This window comes from Schistocerca cancellata, chromosome 2 (genome assembly GCF_023864275.1).
Source record: "Schistocerca cancellata isolate TAMUIC-IGC-003103 chromosome 2, iqSchCanc2.1, whole genome shotgun sequence".
Classification (NCBI taxonomy): Eukaryota; Metazoa; Arthropoda; class Insecta; order Orthoptera; family Acrididae; genus Schistocerca; species Schistocerca cancellata.
Genome location: NC_064627.1, coordinates 50,287,963 through 50,306,906, shown reverse-complemented (window position 1 = coordinate 50,306,906; position 18,944 = coordinate 50,287,963). Strand labels below are relative to the sequence as shown.

Genomic DNA, 18,944 nt, shown 5'->3' with positions numbered 1-18,944 from the left:
TTTAAGTAATGAAAAATGTAATATTCTGGCGTAAACCATTTTAAGCCTTATTCGTGAAGATGGTCCATGACTGAAACCGGTTGATATTTTGGTGGATTTAAAATGAAAGCAGCTGATGGCCAAACATGCATTTTGTACACTAAATAGTATGTAGCATAAGTTATCTGAGCGAGTATTTCAGATCAGTTTGATGTCAAGGTGGATATTCAGTAATATCTCTGAGTCCTGGCCATAATGGTCACTAGCTGTACCTTTTAGTGAGAATACTATACTTCAATTATGCTGGTGTTTATTGTTTATTTTCTTGAAACCAGTGAGATGCCTTTTCCATGATAAATTTGTTCCATAACATTTGTGGCATCATGAAAAGTGATCATAAGTATTGTCAGCATGCATTACTGCTTTGGAAGAGCAAGGGGAGCAAGACATCAAACCCAGATATCAGTTCTCTCAATGGATGACGTTGTAGTATGTGCACTGAGTTTCACAGAAATAACTTTGAACCGTTACTGTGGAGGTAATTTGTTGTTATATGTTTATGTGTAAATTAAATTTTCATTTCCGATTGCGAGTTCGTTGCTATATCTCAAATCAGTTGCTACATCTCTAATCAGATCAATTACCTTGTATATATGCATCACAGGTAGATGTGTTTCTGTTTTATTTATTTTACTCTTTGTAGAGCTGCTTGTGTTCTGTCCAGTCATATCCCAATGAGCTAATAGGAGTGGAAGAAATGGTGTTCACTACTGGCAGGAATTTTGTGTTCCAGCTTTTGCATCAAAACTAACAGGCCAGTAGTGTAATATCAAAAAAGTAGATGAATCAGAAATAAATGCCGTAAAAGGTTTTATTGTTTTAATGGTTTCACTTGTGGCCCAATATGACTATCCTAGGTGTCCCCCCACCCCTCCATCAGAGATGAGTTTAAGTGGTAAGGGGAGGTAAAAATGTACCCCAGAAGAGGTACTTCTGTGGTTTTATGGTTATATCCCATAGGACTCACAGTATCGAAAATATGATCCTATTAAAAACAGTAGAGCATTAAATACTGCATTGAAGAAGACCAGACTACCTGCGGCAATATTATTGCTCATCAGAGTCCAGTCAAGTACAGTAGCACTCCATTGTAGTAGTCTTGTATTTAGTAAGTACAATAATACAATATAATATTAAAATTATAGAATATATAAGAAGATTATATTAAAAATGGTTTCATGTAGAACGTGATGAAATCTATTCTAGTGGTATGAAGATGGAGGCAGGATAAGAAATAGAATTCCTGAAACGCGTGATTATTTTATTTCATAGCCACACAATTGTAGTCAAAGATATGAAGATGAAAAGAGAAAAAAAGTAGGTAGGTACCCAAATTTCACGGAGGTCGATGTTTGACTCTCATAGGACCACATGGCTCCTCAAAGTCTGTAATTTCCGATTCAGAATCCATTGCCTATCACTTAGCTCCTCTCCATATATGCCCCGTCGGAGGCAGTTAGTTCAAGAGTTCCCCTTGCACAAATCAATGAATACTTGATCCTAGTCTTTTGATACCCACAACTGGAACACCCCTTGTTGGTTTTGCAGAAAATTGTGGAGCTGGTAACTTGGAGATAGGAATGGGGGCAATACCTAACTTTGAAGCCTGCCATCCCCAGAGGAGCAACTCCATGTAGTGTCCTAACCATATCTGTAAAGGGTAGCCCAGAGAACGAGTTCCAGAGTACAAAGAAACTAGCAAAGGAAAGGAAATACAGTAGTAGCCTGACTATAGCAGATGTTGAAAGAGAACACAATTCATCTCTTGGCGCATTCAGGCCCTGGTCAGCAAGGTGCTGAAGGCAGATCGAAGCTGGACTGCTGGAATTGCTGCAGCCTTATCTGAAATGTTCTGCTGCAGTTCTTGAAGACTATGAGGGTTGCAGCAATACACCCCGCACAAAGGAATCACACACTGACAGATCAGATGACCTGGGTGGCTAGCTATGGCTGTGGTCAGACTGACCCTGCTAGCATCTCTGTCGGGCATGAAGATTGTGTAAATATGCCCAACGGTTTGGATGGCTGTATGGGCAGTTGCTCCATCCTGTTGGAAGTAACTGTAGGACTTTTCCTCCTCCGTTATGCTTGCACAAATTCACATCCAATCGTATCAACTCATCCAGGCCACTTTTATTTGCCCCACCCTGTACTTGTAGGTAGTTCAGTATTGGCAGGTTGCTTCAAATGATAGTGGCTGGGGTGCCACGTTGAATTTGGATTTCTCAGTCTGTTAGGAAAACAGGTAGAATTGCAATTTATCTGAAGTATCTCCTGCCCTACCTCCATAGGGGTTGTTAAAAATCGTAGACCAGCTTCAGCAATTGCTTCAGATTGAGTGTGATGCTTGAAGAAAGATTTGATTTCTTCTAGAAGATATTTTTGACCAAAAGTTTGATCATCTTCTTCTTGCCCTGCTTGTGAAGAATGCTGAAGTTGTGTCACGTTCACTTATGGTGTGGAGAAATATGAGTAGTCTTCTGATGTCTGTCAGTTTGAAGCTGTTTCCGACCAAACACTTTTCATGGGGTCGTTACTCTTCCATGTTTTGAGAAATATATGTTTGCTGATGGTGTGGGTAGGGCATTGAGCATGATGAGAAGGTCCGTATCCACATCAACTGCCAGAACTTTCTCATGCTCCTGTGATACCTCAAGGACCATGGCAACAATCAAGTGATCTGCATCTTCATAAGGTAGCTTTACTGAGAAGCCTTCATCTTCAACCCTCTCAATAACCATGCTAATGTGACACTCTTTATTTCTGTCGTTGGAAAGAATTTGCTCCTGAGTCATGGTTACGACCATTAACTTGGCAAAGATGACCTCAGGAATAGTATGTATTTTGCTTCGTCGTTCTTCCACACAACCAGGTGGAGAGAAAAGGTTGTGGTACTAACAGCAACCCACCTGTGGACATTCAGTCTCGGCTGTTTGGAAATGCTGCAGCAGCTACATTTTTCTCCCTAGCGTAAGATTTATGACACGAGACATGAAGTTTTATGGTTATCATGTATCTTAAAAAGAGCATCCTTTCCATCATGTCTCTTCTTACAGTACTCCTACAAAGTTCTGATTTCTCTTGCTTTCACAGTCACTGTCACACTCTCTTCTATTGTCTTTTCACACACAGGACACACATCAGTCATTTACTCATATGCTTGTTTGCAGCCTGCTTCAAAATTACATGTTAATATAAAATTTTAGTTAAATAACATATTACAATATTTACTAGGTAGAGTACTAGTATTATGTTGTGATATAGTGGTATGTTTTACCCTTTACCTAATTTCAATATGAAACAGGCTCAAAAAAAGAAATCCCTACTGTTCCTCACAACCCATGAAATCCATGTGAGTTGGCCAAACTCTTGAGATGTGAGTTGTACGGAAAGAAGGCTCAAAAAATTCACTTTGGTCTCATCGAACGCAGAATTTATTCGTCTATAACTTTTGTGTATGACCACTTTATTGGTAGATAGATTAGTTTCTATGATATTACCAAAAAGCGTAAGTTAAAACGAAAATTTTTCAGAAATATGTAAAATTTGTCCAACTGTGATGAGCACTAGTATTGCAACGAATGGTCCAAAAATTATGCGTCTGGTCTCTTTCGATGCAGAATTTAATGCTCTACAACTTTTAACAGAATCATGTTTTCGATATTGTGTGTCCTTCACGAAATACAATCGTAAAAATACCCCTTTTGGTGGTCCATTTTTACCCCACACCACTTAGGAACAGCTCTGTTGTGGGGAGGGAGGGTGGGAGGGGCTGGGATAGTGATATTGGACCACAAATGAAGCCATTAATACCTTTTGTAGCAAAGGTTTGGATTCTAAACCTACTGGCCTATAAGAGTTAAAGGAAAATCTCGAAGGGCCTTCTTTCCACGAGGCAGTGGCATTTACATCAGGAAAAGGTACTTCAAATACATTGCGAACGCTGCACAAATTACGAGCTGTGATGCACTGCACTTCTATTTTAATTGCAATATAGACGTCCCGCTGGGTTAAATGCCCATTTAATACGGAAATAGAAACATGACGTATGTTTATTAAATTCTCAGCTGCTTCACTTGCAGGATCCGTATCGTTATCCATGTCCATCTTGTACAGTACAGTTTTAGCATGTAAAGACAGCATATTATTAAATTTTCAGTTTTCTCGCCCATCAGAGAACGCCTCCCGTTGTCTACTTTTTTCGAACGTGATGTATCTATTTTCTTGCTTCTAGACTTGAGATTGTCGACACGTTGAAATCGTAACGAAGGGAAAGCAGAAAGGTGGAAGGAATATATAAAGGTCTATACAAGGGGGATGTACTTGAGGGCAGTATTGTAGAAATGGAAGAGGACGTTGATGAAGATGAAATGGGAGATACGATACTGCCTGAAGAATTTGACCACTGAAAGACCTAAGTCTAAACAAGGCCCCGGAAGTAGACAACTTTCCGTTAGAACTACTGATAGCTTGGAAGACAAGACAAAACTCTACCATTTGGTGAGCAAGATGTTTGAGACAGACAAAATACCATCAGACTTCTAGAATAATATAATAATTCCAGTCCCAAAGAAAGCAGGTATTGACAGGTGCGAAAATTACCGAACTATCAGTTTAATAAGTCACGGCTGCAAAATATTAACACAAATTCTGTACAGACGAATGGAAAAACTGGTAGAAGCCGACCTCGGGGAAGATCAATGCAGCAACCGGAATACCGTAGCAGCGTGCAAAACAATAACGCTACGAACTTATGGTAAAGTAAACTAATGAAACTCTGTCCGAACAGATCTCGGAAGTCCCAAACGGTTATGACTGACCGCCGTGTCACCCTCAGCTCAGACGCATCACTGGTTACAGATAGGGAGGGGCGTGTGGTCAGCACACTGCTCTGCCGGCCGTTTTCAGTTACCGTGTCCGGAGGCACAACTTTTCAATTAAGTAGCTTCTCAAATTGCCACATAAGGGCTGAGTCCACCCCACTTGCCAACAGCGGTCGGCACACCGGACGGTCACCCATCCAAGCGCTAGGCTAGCCTGTCGGAGCTTAACTTCGGTTACGTGGCGGGAAGCCCGTTGGCAAGAACTTATGCACCAACCTAAAAATTACCCAATTTACTACAAAAAGCCGTTGGCTTTAGCAAAATTTTACAACAAAATAGGGCAGCCGTTTTAAGAACCACACTAAATCTCACAGATACGGTTGCTGTTGTTGTTGTTTTTGTTGTGGTGACCTTCAGACCAGAGACAGGTTTGATGCAGCTCTCCATGCTACTCTATCCTGTGCAAACTTCATCTCCAAGTGATTACTGCAACCTGCATCCTTCTGGATCTGCTTAGTGTATTCATGTCTTGGTCTCCCTTTACGATTTTCACCCTCCACGTTGTCCTCCAATACTAAATTGGTGATCCCTTGACGCCTCATAACGTCTCCTATTAACCGATCCCTTCTGCTAGTCAAGTTGTCCCACAAATTCCACTTTGCCCCAATTCTGTTCAGTACTTCCTCATTCGTTACGTGATCTACCCATCTAATCTTCGGTATTCTTCTGTAGCACCACATTGCGAAAGCTTCTATTCTCTTCTTGTCTACACTATTTGTCGTCCGTGTTTCCCTTCCATATACGGCTACCCTCCACACAAATAATTTCAGAAAAGACTTCCTGACACTTATATCTAAAATTTCTCTTCTTCAGAAACGCTTTTCTTGCCATAGCCTGTCTACATTTTATATCCTCACTACTTCGACAATCATGGGTTATTTTGCTCCCCATATAGTGAAATTCATTTACTACTCTAAGTGTCTCATTTCCTAATCTAATTCCCTCAGAATCACCTGATTTAATTAGACTGCATTCCATTATCCTCGTGTTGCTTTTGTTGATGTTCATCTTATATCCTCCTTTCAAGACACTGTCCATTCCGTTCAACTGATCTTCCAGGTCCTTTGCTGTCTCTGACAGAAGTACAATGTCGTTGGCAAACCTCAAAGTCTTTATTTCTTCTCCACGGATTTTAATTCCTACTCCATTTTTTCTTTTGTTTCCTTTACTGCTTGCACAATATACAGATTGAATAACATCAGGAATAGGCTACAACCCTGTCTCACTCCTTTCCCAACCACTGCTTCCCATTCATGCTCTCGACTCTTTATAACTGCTATCTGGTTTCTGTACAAATTGTAAATAGACTTTCGCTCCGTGTATTTGACCCGTGCCACCTTCAGAATTTGAAAGAGAGTATTCCAGTCATCACAGTCACAGAAAACTTTTACGTAGATTTTATTTTAAAATCGCTTGCCCGGTGTTGGCGGATCATTGCGATATTGTAGTGCCTGTCTTATAACACTGCAATATCGCCGTGATAATGCCATCGGACAACAATAAAATGGTTTTCTTGTTTTAAGGAGGATGGTTTTGACACTAGCGACACTCCACTTTCAGGAAGACCTTCGGGCTATGATGAAGGTCGTTTAAACGCATTTATCCACGTCAGGGTACTCGAGAATTGGCAGATGTGATTAACTGTGACCAATGCACCATCTTGCTACATTTACATGCAGTGAAGAGGTTCAAGTCTTGTATCTTTACTAGCGACGAGAAATAATGTCTTCCTGCTAACATAGGGAAAAGAAAGGAATGGTTTAGTTCAAGCAAAGCAGCAACTTCCCATACAAAGACCTGCACGCATCCACAGAAGATAAAATATGTACATGATTAGGCCCTAGTGCCAGCCAGTTATATTCCACGTTTTAGCGAACCGGAGGCAGGTGAAACATTTTCATGCTAGATACCAATTTTCGAAGATAGGTTCTCATTCTGGTAGAAAAGTTAGCGCCCAACTCATGTATGAAAGATAAGCTGAAACTGAGGACAGCGAAGCAAAAGCAGAATCGAAAAAAAAATGGTTCAAATGGCTCTGAGCACTATGGGACTCAACATCTTAGGTCACAAGTCCCCTAGAACTTAGAACTACTTAAACCTAACTAACCTAAGGACATCACACACACCCATGCCCGAGGCAGGATTCGAACCTGCGACCGTAGCAGTCCCGAGGTTCCGGACTGCAGCGCCAGAACCGCTAGACCACCGCGGCCGGCAAAAGCAGAATCGGTTAACTCTGTTTGAAAGGAAACCCCAAGATAATTTCCCCTATTTAATCCTCGCATCACTTTGAAGATGAGTAAAATAAGTTGTTTTGATAAACAACCGAAATGGATGAAATTGAACCAATATTTTACACACACACACACATACATATATGTTGACATACGCTGAGAAGCTAGAGCTATGATAATCAGTGTTCAGCTTTGCTGAAACTAGTAATCGGGATATGTATCAACGGCGATCTGGGCAATAAAACATATTTATAAGTCTTTTTACATTGATGACTACGACAATGTCAAGTAATTACGTTAAGTCACTCATTTAGCAATCAAACGTTTGAAGTTGCTTTGTAATGGGAGGAAAGTAATTACTATTCCAAGCCAAAAGCGGTTTAATCGAAAGAAGAAAAAGGAACAAAGCTCCTGTTTTTGTCTTTGGGCACACCAATGCCGCCGGGACTTTATGCCAATGGAGCAGCAACACTGTTCGTTTAAGACTGAAATGCTCCAAAGTGCCGAGCAGCAAAAGGCAAAATTTGTGTGTTATACTATTAAATGTTAAATTTTGATAGTAATATTCCTATTAAAATATTTTTTTAAGTTGTACATAAATAATGCTGTATGTCAGGGGTCTCCAAACTACGGTCCGCGGGCCGAGGGCAGGCAAACCGGCCCGCGTTATGTGGCCGGACATCCCCGGTATCCGGCCCGCCAAATATTTGAGGTGGTACCGATACTGCCAACAACTGAGTTTCGGGGCCTATCGCGACCAATACACCGCGACATTGGCTCTGCTACTCGCTACAGACTACATAACTAAACTAATTGTTGCGCCGCTTGAAATAACAGTGCGTTGACATACTCCACACACACAGCACAAAAAAATATATATCACACCAAAACACACACACACACACGCAAACGCACACACAAATGCATACACGAACAGACCACAGATACTTCAATAGTTACACTCATAAGTTTGGCAATAAAATTCGATCTTTGGCAAAAACATTTGACAGTCGTCAACAGCAACCAAAACATTGCTTTAAAACAAGCGTTCTGTGCATAGTGTTGTGGGATGGCGAAAAAAACCGCAAATTGGCGTTCATAAGAAGAAGAACAACACCAAAAATGCAACAGGAGCGTAATATGTAGGAAATTGTCCACGCAACCTGTAAGTACAGTCCAAAACATTACTACTTAATAGGAAATACCAACCACCAGAACTGTTTATAACCTATAGGCACAATGACAAAAATGTAAATAAAATAGCTAACATTTGTACATATTCCAGGCCACTGATGATGCCTTGCAGAAAATAAAGGCGAAACGCGTATGGCACTAAAATTGTGTTTTATTCAGTTGCTGTCAGACGGTCCATAAGTAAAAATTATTAATATACCGTAATATTGCGCGCAACTGAGGACAGGACTATAAAATTTGAAGATGTCAATACTCCACCTCTGTTACGTCTTGCAGTAATAGTGTTGCCAACAATGATTTTGAGATTTCGTTAACTTTGCAGGACGCTTTCGTGAAGAATGTGCAGTGACATACTTTTTGTCGGTGAAATTCGCCAGAATAAAATACGCCAGAATTTCGGTCAGGTACGTCCACCAATCAAAATTATGTAATTAAACAAAAATCGTAGTTCGTTTCAGTGCTAGCTATTCCCACAACCTTAGATTTTTGCGATTTCATCTTTTCTTTAGACTTACATTACGGAGATCATGGAATGCTAGGGTGCTTTAATCCCACTAGGTAGATCTTGGCCCTTATGACTTCGTGGAGGAGTCAGTGTGGTCCGCGCACTAAAAAGTTTGGAGACCCCTGCTGTATGTGATAAAATCGCTCGGCCGCAAGTTCCATCTACGTCCTCCTCATATTTGTTATAACAATACAATGAAAAGGATAGATTGCTACTCTCCGTAAAGATGACACGTTGAGAAGCAGAAAGGCACAACGAAAAGACCGTTACGATTTAGCTATCGTGCATGGACCGAGCTGCCATAGATGGCAGTCATGTGTCCTTGCTAAATCGTGAACAGTATTTTCATTTTATGTGTCAGCAACTCAACGTGTCATCTTTACGCTGATTAGCAACCTGTCCTGTACGATATTGCAGAGCCTGTGTTATTCCGAATTACGATGCAAAGTGCCTTCGAACTTTGCATCGTAATTCGGTATGACACGGCCACTGCAATATCGTATTTAACCGCCGACACCGGGCAAGCTTTCAAGTAAAAATGTGTCCCCAGTACGGGAACATATGTAATGGATGTACGAGTACAGGTTAGTAGACAGAACGATCAACCTGAACGGATGTCATGTGACGTCCGCCCAGACCAAACGCAAATGAACAATACCGAAAAAAAAATGGTAAGGCGACCGCTCGCGGTGAGTGGGAAATCCGGGTTCGAATTTCGGTCGGGCACACATCTTCATTGTCGTCATTCCGTTGTGTAGCTGACAGTAGAACATAATCGCAAATATGAATACTAGACTTGACCACTGTTTCTGTGTTTCGATACAGTGTATCGATACGTGGAACTGTTTCAGTGTTTCGGAACAGTGGTGTTTCATTCCACCCCTGTCTCGGATAACTGGACCAGATTCGCTCTCGAGCCAGACACAGAAACTGTATCATTGTTTCAAAATAAGGCTGTTTCTGTCCACCAGTGCTTGGAACGGACTAATTGTATCGAAACAGTGATGTTTCATTCCCCTCTGTTTCGGACGAGATTCGGGCTCGACACAGGTACTGAAACACATTTGACATACCACTTCATGAAACACTTTCAAGAGTGTGGAAATCTTTTTGACAAGCAATAGCATGAAGCTTAAGATATCCGAAAATAAACCTTCGTTTCTAGCTGACTGTCATATTCCGAAATGGCGTACCATCTGCTTTATAAACACTAACCAAGCAATAAAACAACGCATACTACTCACATTCAAAATAATAAATATGTGAAAATCATTCAGTTAAATTACACTTTTTGATAACATACGCTTCTCTGTTCCTGTACAGTAATCATATTAAGAAACGTAAGTAAGCCTACAAAATTTTTAATAAAAAAGAGGCGGAGAGTGACAGTTATTAGACATATACATAAATTTGATGTAGGTATAATTGCAAGCAATCTGTTTGACATATCACTGATAGTGTAATGGTGAACGGGAAGGACTAGGCAGCATGGTGAATTTATAGTAACGGTTCGAAACACCTTGAAAGACAAAATTTTTTTCTGTTATATTTTGTTATTTATTCGAATTATTTGGCGTTATTTGTGACTCTATAGTCACTGTGCCTATTATCCTCAATGATTCCCTTTGTGTGCATGGAAATTAGCGGGATGGGTATATTACCCATACTAACGGAATGTGGGAATCCAAGTAGCATATCCGTTGTTTCTGCAGTTTGCTCCCACCTCCAGTTCCGTCCGTGGTGGCTCTTCTGTCGTCAGCTATGGCTGTCCTCAGCCAATTGAAAAGTATGAAAGTCACACGACACGAAAGCAGCGCATTTGTTGCAGAAATACGAAACTGCCAAGACGCCCAAGTGATAATTTCATACTTTCTGCGATATGATTAGCGCTCTCGCACCTCATTTGTGTTTGTGGACATACTTATACAGTAGACAGTCAAGAGATAAAATGTGTAGGTTTATTAGATAACAAAACACAAACTGTTTCACTGTTTCGAAACAGCGTATCGAAACATTACATTGTACTGTTTCATTTGTTTCGAAACAGTTACGTGTTTCAGTTTGCCCATCTCTAATGAATACATTTCATGTTTTCCTTATATTGTTGATATTCCAACCTGGAGTTTCCATTGTTCCATATTTATTACAGATAAAGTTAAGGCACTCAACACTGTTCTCCAGTCTCTCCTAGCGAATCATAACCCGCATTTCTGCACTGCTTGCAACCCTCAACTTTTAAATTGTTTTTGCATTTAAATCGTGTCTCATTCTTACAAGTCGAAACCGGAAATACAGAAAACACGTAATGTAAACATTCCATAACTAACACTTCCGAAGCTTTGTTCGGAGAACTCTGTTTTGTTTAGTTTCTCAAGAGAAGTCCAGGCACTCTGGTGTTTATTTGTTTTGCCGTCCAAGCAGTCATTATTGTAAATGTCTTTTTTAACTAATTGAACTAGCTCCTTTAAGTTGTTCCATGCGCACTGAAGTTTGCCTGTACTAGAGACAAGCTCTCCAGTTTCATCACCAAGAGAATAAGGTTTAGTTGCGATATTTTAACATCTATTCCTTCTTCATTTTCCTAAGTCAAATATTTCAAAATTTAATTTTGGACTGATGAGAATAATTTTAATGATGTATCTTCTAACGTATCTTTCAGTTACACTTCCAGTGTTAAACTTTTCACTACTTTCGTGGAAGGTGTAATATTGACATGCTGCACATTTACTTCAGTATGCTGGCACGTTGAAACAATGCATTTTTTCTTAAGGGATGGTAACAAATAGTTGAATATATATTTCTAAAATGTAATTTAGTTGCAACATTGGATGTATAAGTGTGCAGAAGAAAATTATAAATACTAAAATTTACATTGTGAATAATACTAAAAGACCCATGCCCAAAGGTATACTACCGATTGTGCAGTGAATGGTCTGTGAATCATTAGAATGAGAGAAGAGATTGGCATGGACATCATGTTGTAAAGATTCTTCGGAAGCAACTGTTATGAAAAACGCTTTGTATAGGGAACAGATAATTAATTTTTTGTGGTCTTCATTTTATGAAGCCAAAGATTAGTGATACTTAAAGGTGCTGCACTGAAGAAGTTATTGTTTAGCTTGTGGACGAGTACAAGTGATTTAAGATAAAAAAAGGTCTTTGTTTAATACTGTGGAGTAGGCCCTCTTATCATCGTAAATGCCATACACGAAATTATTTTACATAATCTTTTTCGGTTGATTACTCTCAGTGGACAGCTGATATGAATTAAGTCTGCATTCACCTCTGAAACTCGAGACTTTTTTGGGGGTTTTAAAGTGAGCTCAAAGTCTTGGAAATCTGATTTCTCCATCCTTCTTTTCACCCTTAGCAGCAGCCATAAAACGTGAAAGATTGTTTTCCTAACATACATGTCGCCTTAAGAATGTTCCTTTCACTTCTGGTCGCAAACAGCAGTGGGGAATGGTCATTTCCACAACTGAACAGGCTTCGAATGGGTGTTTTAGAATATAGGTTTAACGCTTTGGTTCAAGAGCTGATTAAAAGGGGAGGGGGCGATTAACAATTATAATTTTCAATAGTTATATACAGGGTGTCCCACTCAAACCTCCCTGATTTCAAGGACCCAGGAGAGAAAAACCACAGTAGATACAACAATGAAAAATGCACCACATTGTAGAGCATCTCAAAGAATTTATATTCCTGCGTCAGAAGCGCTGAGTATCGTTGCCAGAGTGCTGCATGGTCGCATGAAGTGAAAATGGCGACACCACAGCAGCACACGGAACCAGTAGTGTGGTTCACAGAAACAAAATCGTCGATTACTGTGCGAAGAAATTATTGTCGTGTGTATGAATGTGATCGACCTGATGTGAAAACAATTAAGGAACGGTATAGGAAGTTTCTGGCAACAGGAAGTGTTCTGAAACATTCTGGCGATGCACCTTACGGAGTTTCAGAAGAGACAATGGAGGACATCACACAGACGTTTCTCAGAAGCCGACATATGTCAATTCGTCAAGCATCTAGGCAACTTGATGAACCTCGATCAACATTGCATCGTGTAGTTCACCATCGGCTTCGTATGTGTGCTTAAAAAGTGAAAATTTTGCAACATCTGACGCCAAACGACAAACCATGCCAACAACAATTTGCTGGGGATATGCTGCACCGTATTGATATGGATGCCAGCTTCCTGGAAAGAGGTTTATTCTCAGATGAGGCAACCTTTCATCAAGCAGGAAGGGTTAATAGGCATCATTTGCAAGAAATTGAATATAGACTCGATATTCTTCATGCTACAAACGGTTCACACGTAGAGGTGTATTGATGATAAATAAATAAATTCTTTGAGATGCTCTAAAACGGCAAGAACTACAGTTTTAAAAGAATATTACTCTAATTTCAGTGTATTTGCTTGTCAAATTTGTGTTAACAAAAGGTTTATGAACCTGTTGCTGTGTGTTAATAATTACATAAAAGAAGTTACTCAGAAAAAGGTTGTGAATGTTTTAGCAATTTTTTGGTATTTTTTAAGTACAAAAAATTAAAACAGTAGTTTTTTAAGGTTTTTTTCCCTTAACTTTCAAGGAGAGGACTGCTGGGTCTTCTTTCTTTTCTAAGCAACCTCATAAATTCCTTTGTGGACATGAATATCAACTTTTTGACCTTTTGAAAAAGTATAATAAATTAAGAAGAAGCAGTTATTCATAGCGATATTAATAAATCGTGTTGAATACATTAATGGTGTGAATGCATTTCATTTCTTTTAACCTTATCAGTTTATTAAATCATAGGGTGTGTCGTAAAATTTTACTCAGTTAAATAATAAATTCTGCGTTATAGGCTTTTGATTCCAGAGTTTTTCTAAACGGTTGTTTCTGCAGTTTAGCTATAAGAAAGTTTTGCCATGATAGGTCCTGTACCATTGGTTCAACCAAGGGGTCTAAATGGGCTTACCATACGTCGAGGATTAGCCCGGACTGGCCTGGTTATTTGGTGATGCTCGGGTTTACAGAAATGCCCGGGATTCGAGAAATTTGTCACTGGTGAGTTGGTTTTTTTTTTCTCAGCCTGCTCGAGTTAGCATCTACATTCTCTATGGCTGTGCCTCTCTCAGCCGACCTTGGGATTAGCTGTATGTTGTTTCCGGATGTGAAGTACCTCGTGTACTCGTTTTTGATCATTTTGTAATTTTTTTTTCGTTTTGTATTCGTTTCTTTCTCTAGAGCAACCTCATAAATTCCTTTGTGGACATGAATCTCAACTTTTTGTCCTTTTGAAAAAGTAAAAGTAAGAAAAAGCAGTTACTCATAGCAATATTAATAAACCGTGTTGAAGAGTAAACTTTAACGAGAATACAAATTTTTGAAATGACAGTAACAATGTGTTTGTTGCACACCATATACTGGACAATTTTCTGTTGCACACAAAAGAAAGTATGGTATTAAAGTCTACGTGAAGAGTGCGCTGCTAAAGAGGCTACATTTTCATACCAAGCTGCTAGACACGAACTCAGTTCCGAAACCTCTAACTGAACACCTAAATTAGAAAAAAAAAATATGCGGAGCAAAATTTTAATTTTGCTAGAATCAAAACTGAGGCAGCTATTGTTATGGCTAGTTAAAAGTACAAACTGAACAAATTAAGTTTCATGTTCCAATAACCAAAGAAGACTTGCAGGTAATTTCAAAAACATTCGCTGCGTTGAATCCAAAATTATATGGTAAACTTTCGGTATAAAGATTCTAACTATGATTCTTTATGTATGCTTTTTTTTTAATTCGAGTGAAAAACGTTGCATCATGAAAAATCTCTCGGATTGGAGAACGAAATGAGAGAAACGGGTTTTTCCTTTTCTTCCTAGTTCCTAGTAGCGTCCAGTGTAAATAACGGACAGTAACCACGGCACGTAGCAGGTCGCTACAATCACGAAAACTGTGTCGTGTGAAAGCAGTTTTTCTCGTTAACGGTTGCTAAATATTCTCACTCATTAATAAGTAAACAGTCTTTCCATTGTATTGGATATCAACTCAAACTTAATTCAGCTGAAAACTATTCATGTATCTGCATGTGAACTGAGTCATTCTTTCACTGTTTTTTTGATACTGACTAGTAGTTCCAAATCCTGTTATAGAGCTGACTACCGGCATTGTAAATGTAGTTTGAATCTTGTATTGTAGTGAGCAATACCACATGGGACAATGTGAAGAATGTAGTGTATTCGTCTCATAAAGCACAGTTACAGATCAAAGATTTCTGTACTGGAGAGACGTCAAATTACTTTTTAAAAAAATATAATAATTAACATACCGGTATTTAAGCAGGCGTTTAAATTTTAAGACGTGAACATTTTAACAAGAACATATATAACACTTGTGAGCATTTTGCAGCTTGCAATACAATTTATACAATATATTAACAATTTCTTTACAAATTGCCAAACTGAATTCTTCAGTTGAATAATAACATTTTTCACTAGTGTATTAAATAGCAATCCTTTTAGTGAGTCAAACTCCATATTTAACTGATTTGTGTTATTTATTTTCTTGTCAATTTTTAATCTCGTGTACGATGGTGTTTGAGCGTAAAGTTTTAAATTATGAGAGGGAAGTTTGAAACCGAGTTTTTGACGACTACTGTAATTGTGGTTGAAATGACAAGTGACTTTTGATTTTTATATGAAAATGTACGCCGATGTGATCAAAAGTATAAAACAACGGGTAAATATCGTACATCGTCTAACCCCAAAATATTGATTTATTCGGAAGACCAGAGATTCATCTGTGATTTATATTTCATGTTGACAGACGTAACAATGACTGAATGTTGTTACTGGCACGTGATTATGCTCATCATCAATGAAACAGACTAATAATGTTTGTTCATATCACAATGTAACTACTGTATAGATACTGATGTGTGACCCACACGTAGCGGGTGGGCCCTGTGGCGCAACGGATAACGCGTCTGACTACGGATCAGAAGATTCCAGGTTCGAATCCTGGCAGGGTCGTTAATATTTTTTTCTTTGGCACTTTCACTAGTCAAGGAAGAACGTTGACGTCGTACAGGCCGTTGGCGAATAGACGGGATAAACACATGTGTGTCGAGCGTAGTCCATCTGGCGTAGCTATCACATGTAGCTAAGTAAGGAGACGAGAGCATATACGCAACGAACGAAGAAAAAAGAAGTGGATACTGTCGCGCCTCCGATTCAAATGAATAAATCTGTAGTGATTCTCGTAACATTTCCGATCTGCTAAGGAATAGTTTCTGCCGGCCGAAGTGGCCGTGCGGTTCTAGGCGCTGCAGTCTGGAACCGCGAGACCGCTACGGTCGCAGGTTCGAATCCTGCCTCGGGCATGGATGTGTGTGATGTCCTTAGGTTAGTTAGGTTTAAGTAGTTCTAAGTTCTAGGGGACTGATGACCTCAGAAGTTAAGTCCCATATTGCTCAGAGCCATTTGAACCATTTTTGAATAGTTTCTGAATTATTATGTACCGTACATGCCAATGATCATCATCTTACCTATTTTTACTATTTTTGTTGCTATGGCGATCGACAAGTCTTTTGTTCCCTCGGTGATAATTGACGCAGTTATTGTTTCTCTTTATGCGCAACACACAGGTAACGGTGTTCCACATTTGGGCCAAGCGTGCATGAATAACAAACCTCGACAGCCCTTATTGCCTGTTCGATATATGACACACCACGGCTGCAATGAACACGGTAGACACCCGCCTTTTGGAAAGCAAGATCATCCTTTGCAGAACCTGAAAGAATCCTTGGTTGTAAAATGTATTTAACAAAACATTTTCGCAAAATACAACCAATGTCGTTGGAGCTGTTTCCCGCGTATTGTATTATCTGCACTCACCCATTGCACAGTTAGTCTATCGCACAACACACGTCTGTCCTGCCTATCACTTACCCAATCTGACGAAAAGTGACCTACAGATGGGCTAACTCTGCTGACAAAACTACCGGGCTCCGAGACAACGTTGAGCTGGATGGTGGCAACGATCAGCCTGTAGATACAAGTCAGTGTGTGTACGTTTCCTATAAACGGCATGACCCAAAGTCCCATCAACCTTCGTCCTGACCAACATATCAAGGAAGGGATGGTAGCCATCCTTTTCCACCTTCCTCGCGAAACAAATATTCGGGTAAATGAAATCAGGTGTTCTGAAAAGTCGTTCAAATTCTCAATGCCACGAAGGCAAACAAAAGTATCGTTACGTATCTGGAAAAAACAAACAAGTTTCAAAGCCGTCGACGCCAAGGCACGTTCCTCAAAGTCTTTCATAAACAAATTGGTAATAATAGGTGACATCGGGCTTCGCAACTCAATTCCATGTGTCTGCTCATAGTACTGTTTACTGAGCACCCAGTAAGTTTGTCGAAATGGCTTGCTACTCTGCTGAGCCCAATAGTAGGTCGGTGTGAGCAACACATTAAGAACTCGATGGATTTCTTACGTCGGTTGGAGGGACTGCGGATGGATGACTGATATTCTTGTAAGTTTTGCTGTGGTCTCTCTATTCGCGTTCCTCTGTGCGATTCGTTACCATTGATTGAGGTTAGGTTTGGTGCTGAATTAACTAACCTTACGTGAGGATGGTTAAGTGAAAGATCGATGTGTGATGCGCTATCGACCAAATGTGCACTGGGTGAGTGGTGATAATACCGAGGTAGCACCAAAGTGTACAGTGTTTTCGCCTTATACATGGGGCATCCCCATCAGGATCGGTCTTATTTTGCAAAAATATTATGTAAATTGTATTTTTCGACCACTGTCTAAGATTAGGATCCTTTTAGGTTCCGTAAACGATGATCTCGGTTTGTACAGTGTCGGTGTCTACCCAATTGCTTACATTTGTGATTGATTAGACTATCAAGACTGTGAAAGACAGGTATACTGACCATAAGCGTCACATACGCTTAAAACACTGGAGCAAATTCACTATTGCGGAACATTGTCTTGATACGTGTCATCCTATGGGATACAGCAACACAGAGATTCTGGCATGCACTTCCAGCTACTGGGGTAGTAGTATTAAGGAAGCAGTTGAAAGTAAATTGACAAGTAACCTTATAAAAATTGATGGAAGTTTTTGTTTAAATTCTGCAAGAAGTCCTGCAACAAAAGGAGCGATTTATTTATGTTAAAATTTGCTTCTGTTGCCAAAACACAGTGGAGATTACACAATGTCACCTCACTAACATATTGTGCAGACGCAATTGCGAGAGAATTTATTCAGTTTATTAAGTGAAGAACTGAGTAGCCTTTGAACAAGCACATCTTCGCTACAAAAATAAACGTACAATGTCTTCACTTACGCTGTTCCAAAACCCACAGCGTTTGTCATTTCTGGACTGCTAGTTATCGATGGCCGTTCAAAATTGTATTCTTTCATCGAAAAAGCCTGTAGTTAGTGGAATAACATTTGCCAAAATCTCCTTTCGGTATCTCAAATCATTTATGAAATGCGACCAATGCTGTGGATATTTAATTCTGGTTCTATCGCTGACGCGCGCGATCGCAAATGAGCATATCACATCAGATTAACTTTCTCGAGATTGGTGACGGATAGAGACCTCCCTCGCCCCCCCCCCCCCCCCAGTCCAAAGAATACTTCCATATGTTAACTGACCTTCAAACGCAGCAACATATTTTGTACACTACTGGGCATTAAAATTTCTACACCAAGAAGAAATGCAGATGATAAACGGGTATTCATTGGACAAATATATTATACAAGAACTGACATGTGATTACATTTACACGCAATTTGGGTGCATAGATCCTGAGAAATCAGTACCCAGAAAAACCACCTCTGGCCGTAATAACGGCCTTGATACGCCTGGGCACTGAGTCAAACAGAGATTGGCTGGCGTATACAGGTACATCTGCCCATGCAGCTTCAACACGATACCATAGTTCATCAAGACTAGTGACTGGCGCATTGTGACGAGCCAGTTGCTCGGCCACCATTGACCAGACGTTTTCAATTGGTGAGAGATCTGGAGAATGTGCTGGCCAGGGCAGCAGTCGAACATTTTCTGTATCCAGAAAGACCCGTACAG

The 18,944-nt window shown here is 39.8% G+C and overlaps 1 non-coding gene across 1 annotated transcript; it reads left to right on the top strand.

Moving 5' to 3' along the window:
• Positions 1-15,797: 15,797 nt before the first annotated feature.
• On the top strand, positions 15,798-15,870 carry Trnar-acg (transfer RNA arginine (anticodon ACG)). Its single transcript has one exon. It is a non-coding gene; the product is annotated as a tRNA-Arg (tRNA).
• The last annotated feature ends 3,074 nt before the right edge of the window (positions 15,871-18,944 follow it).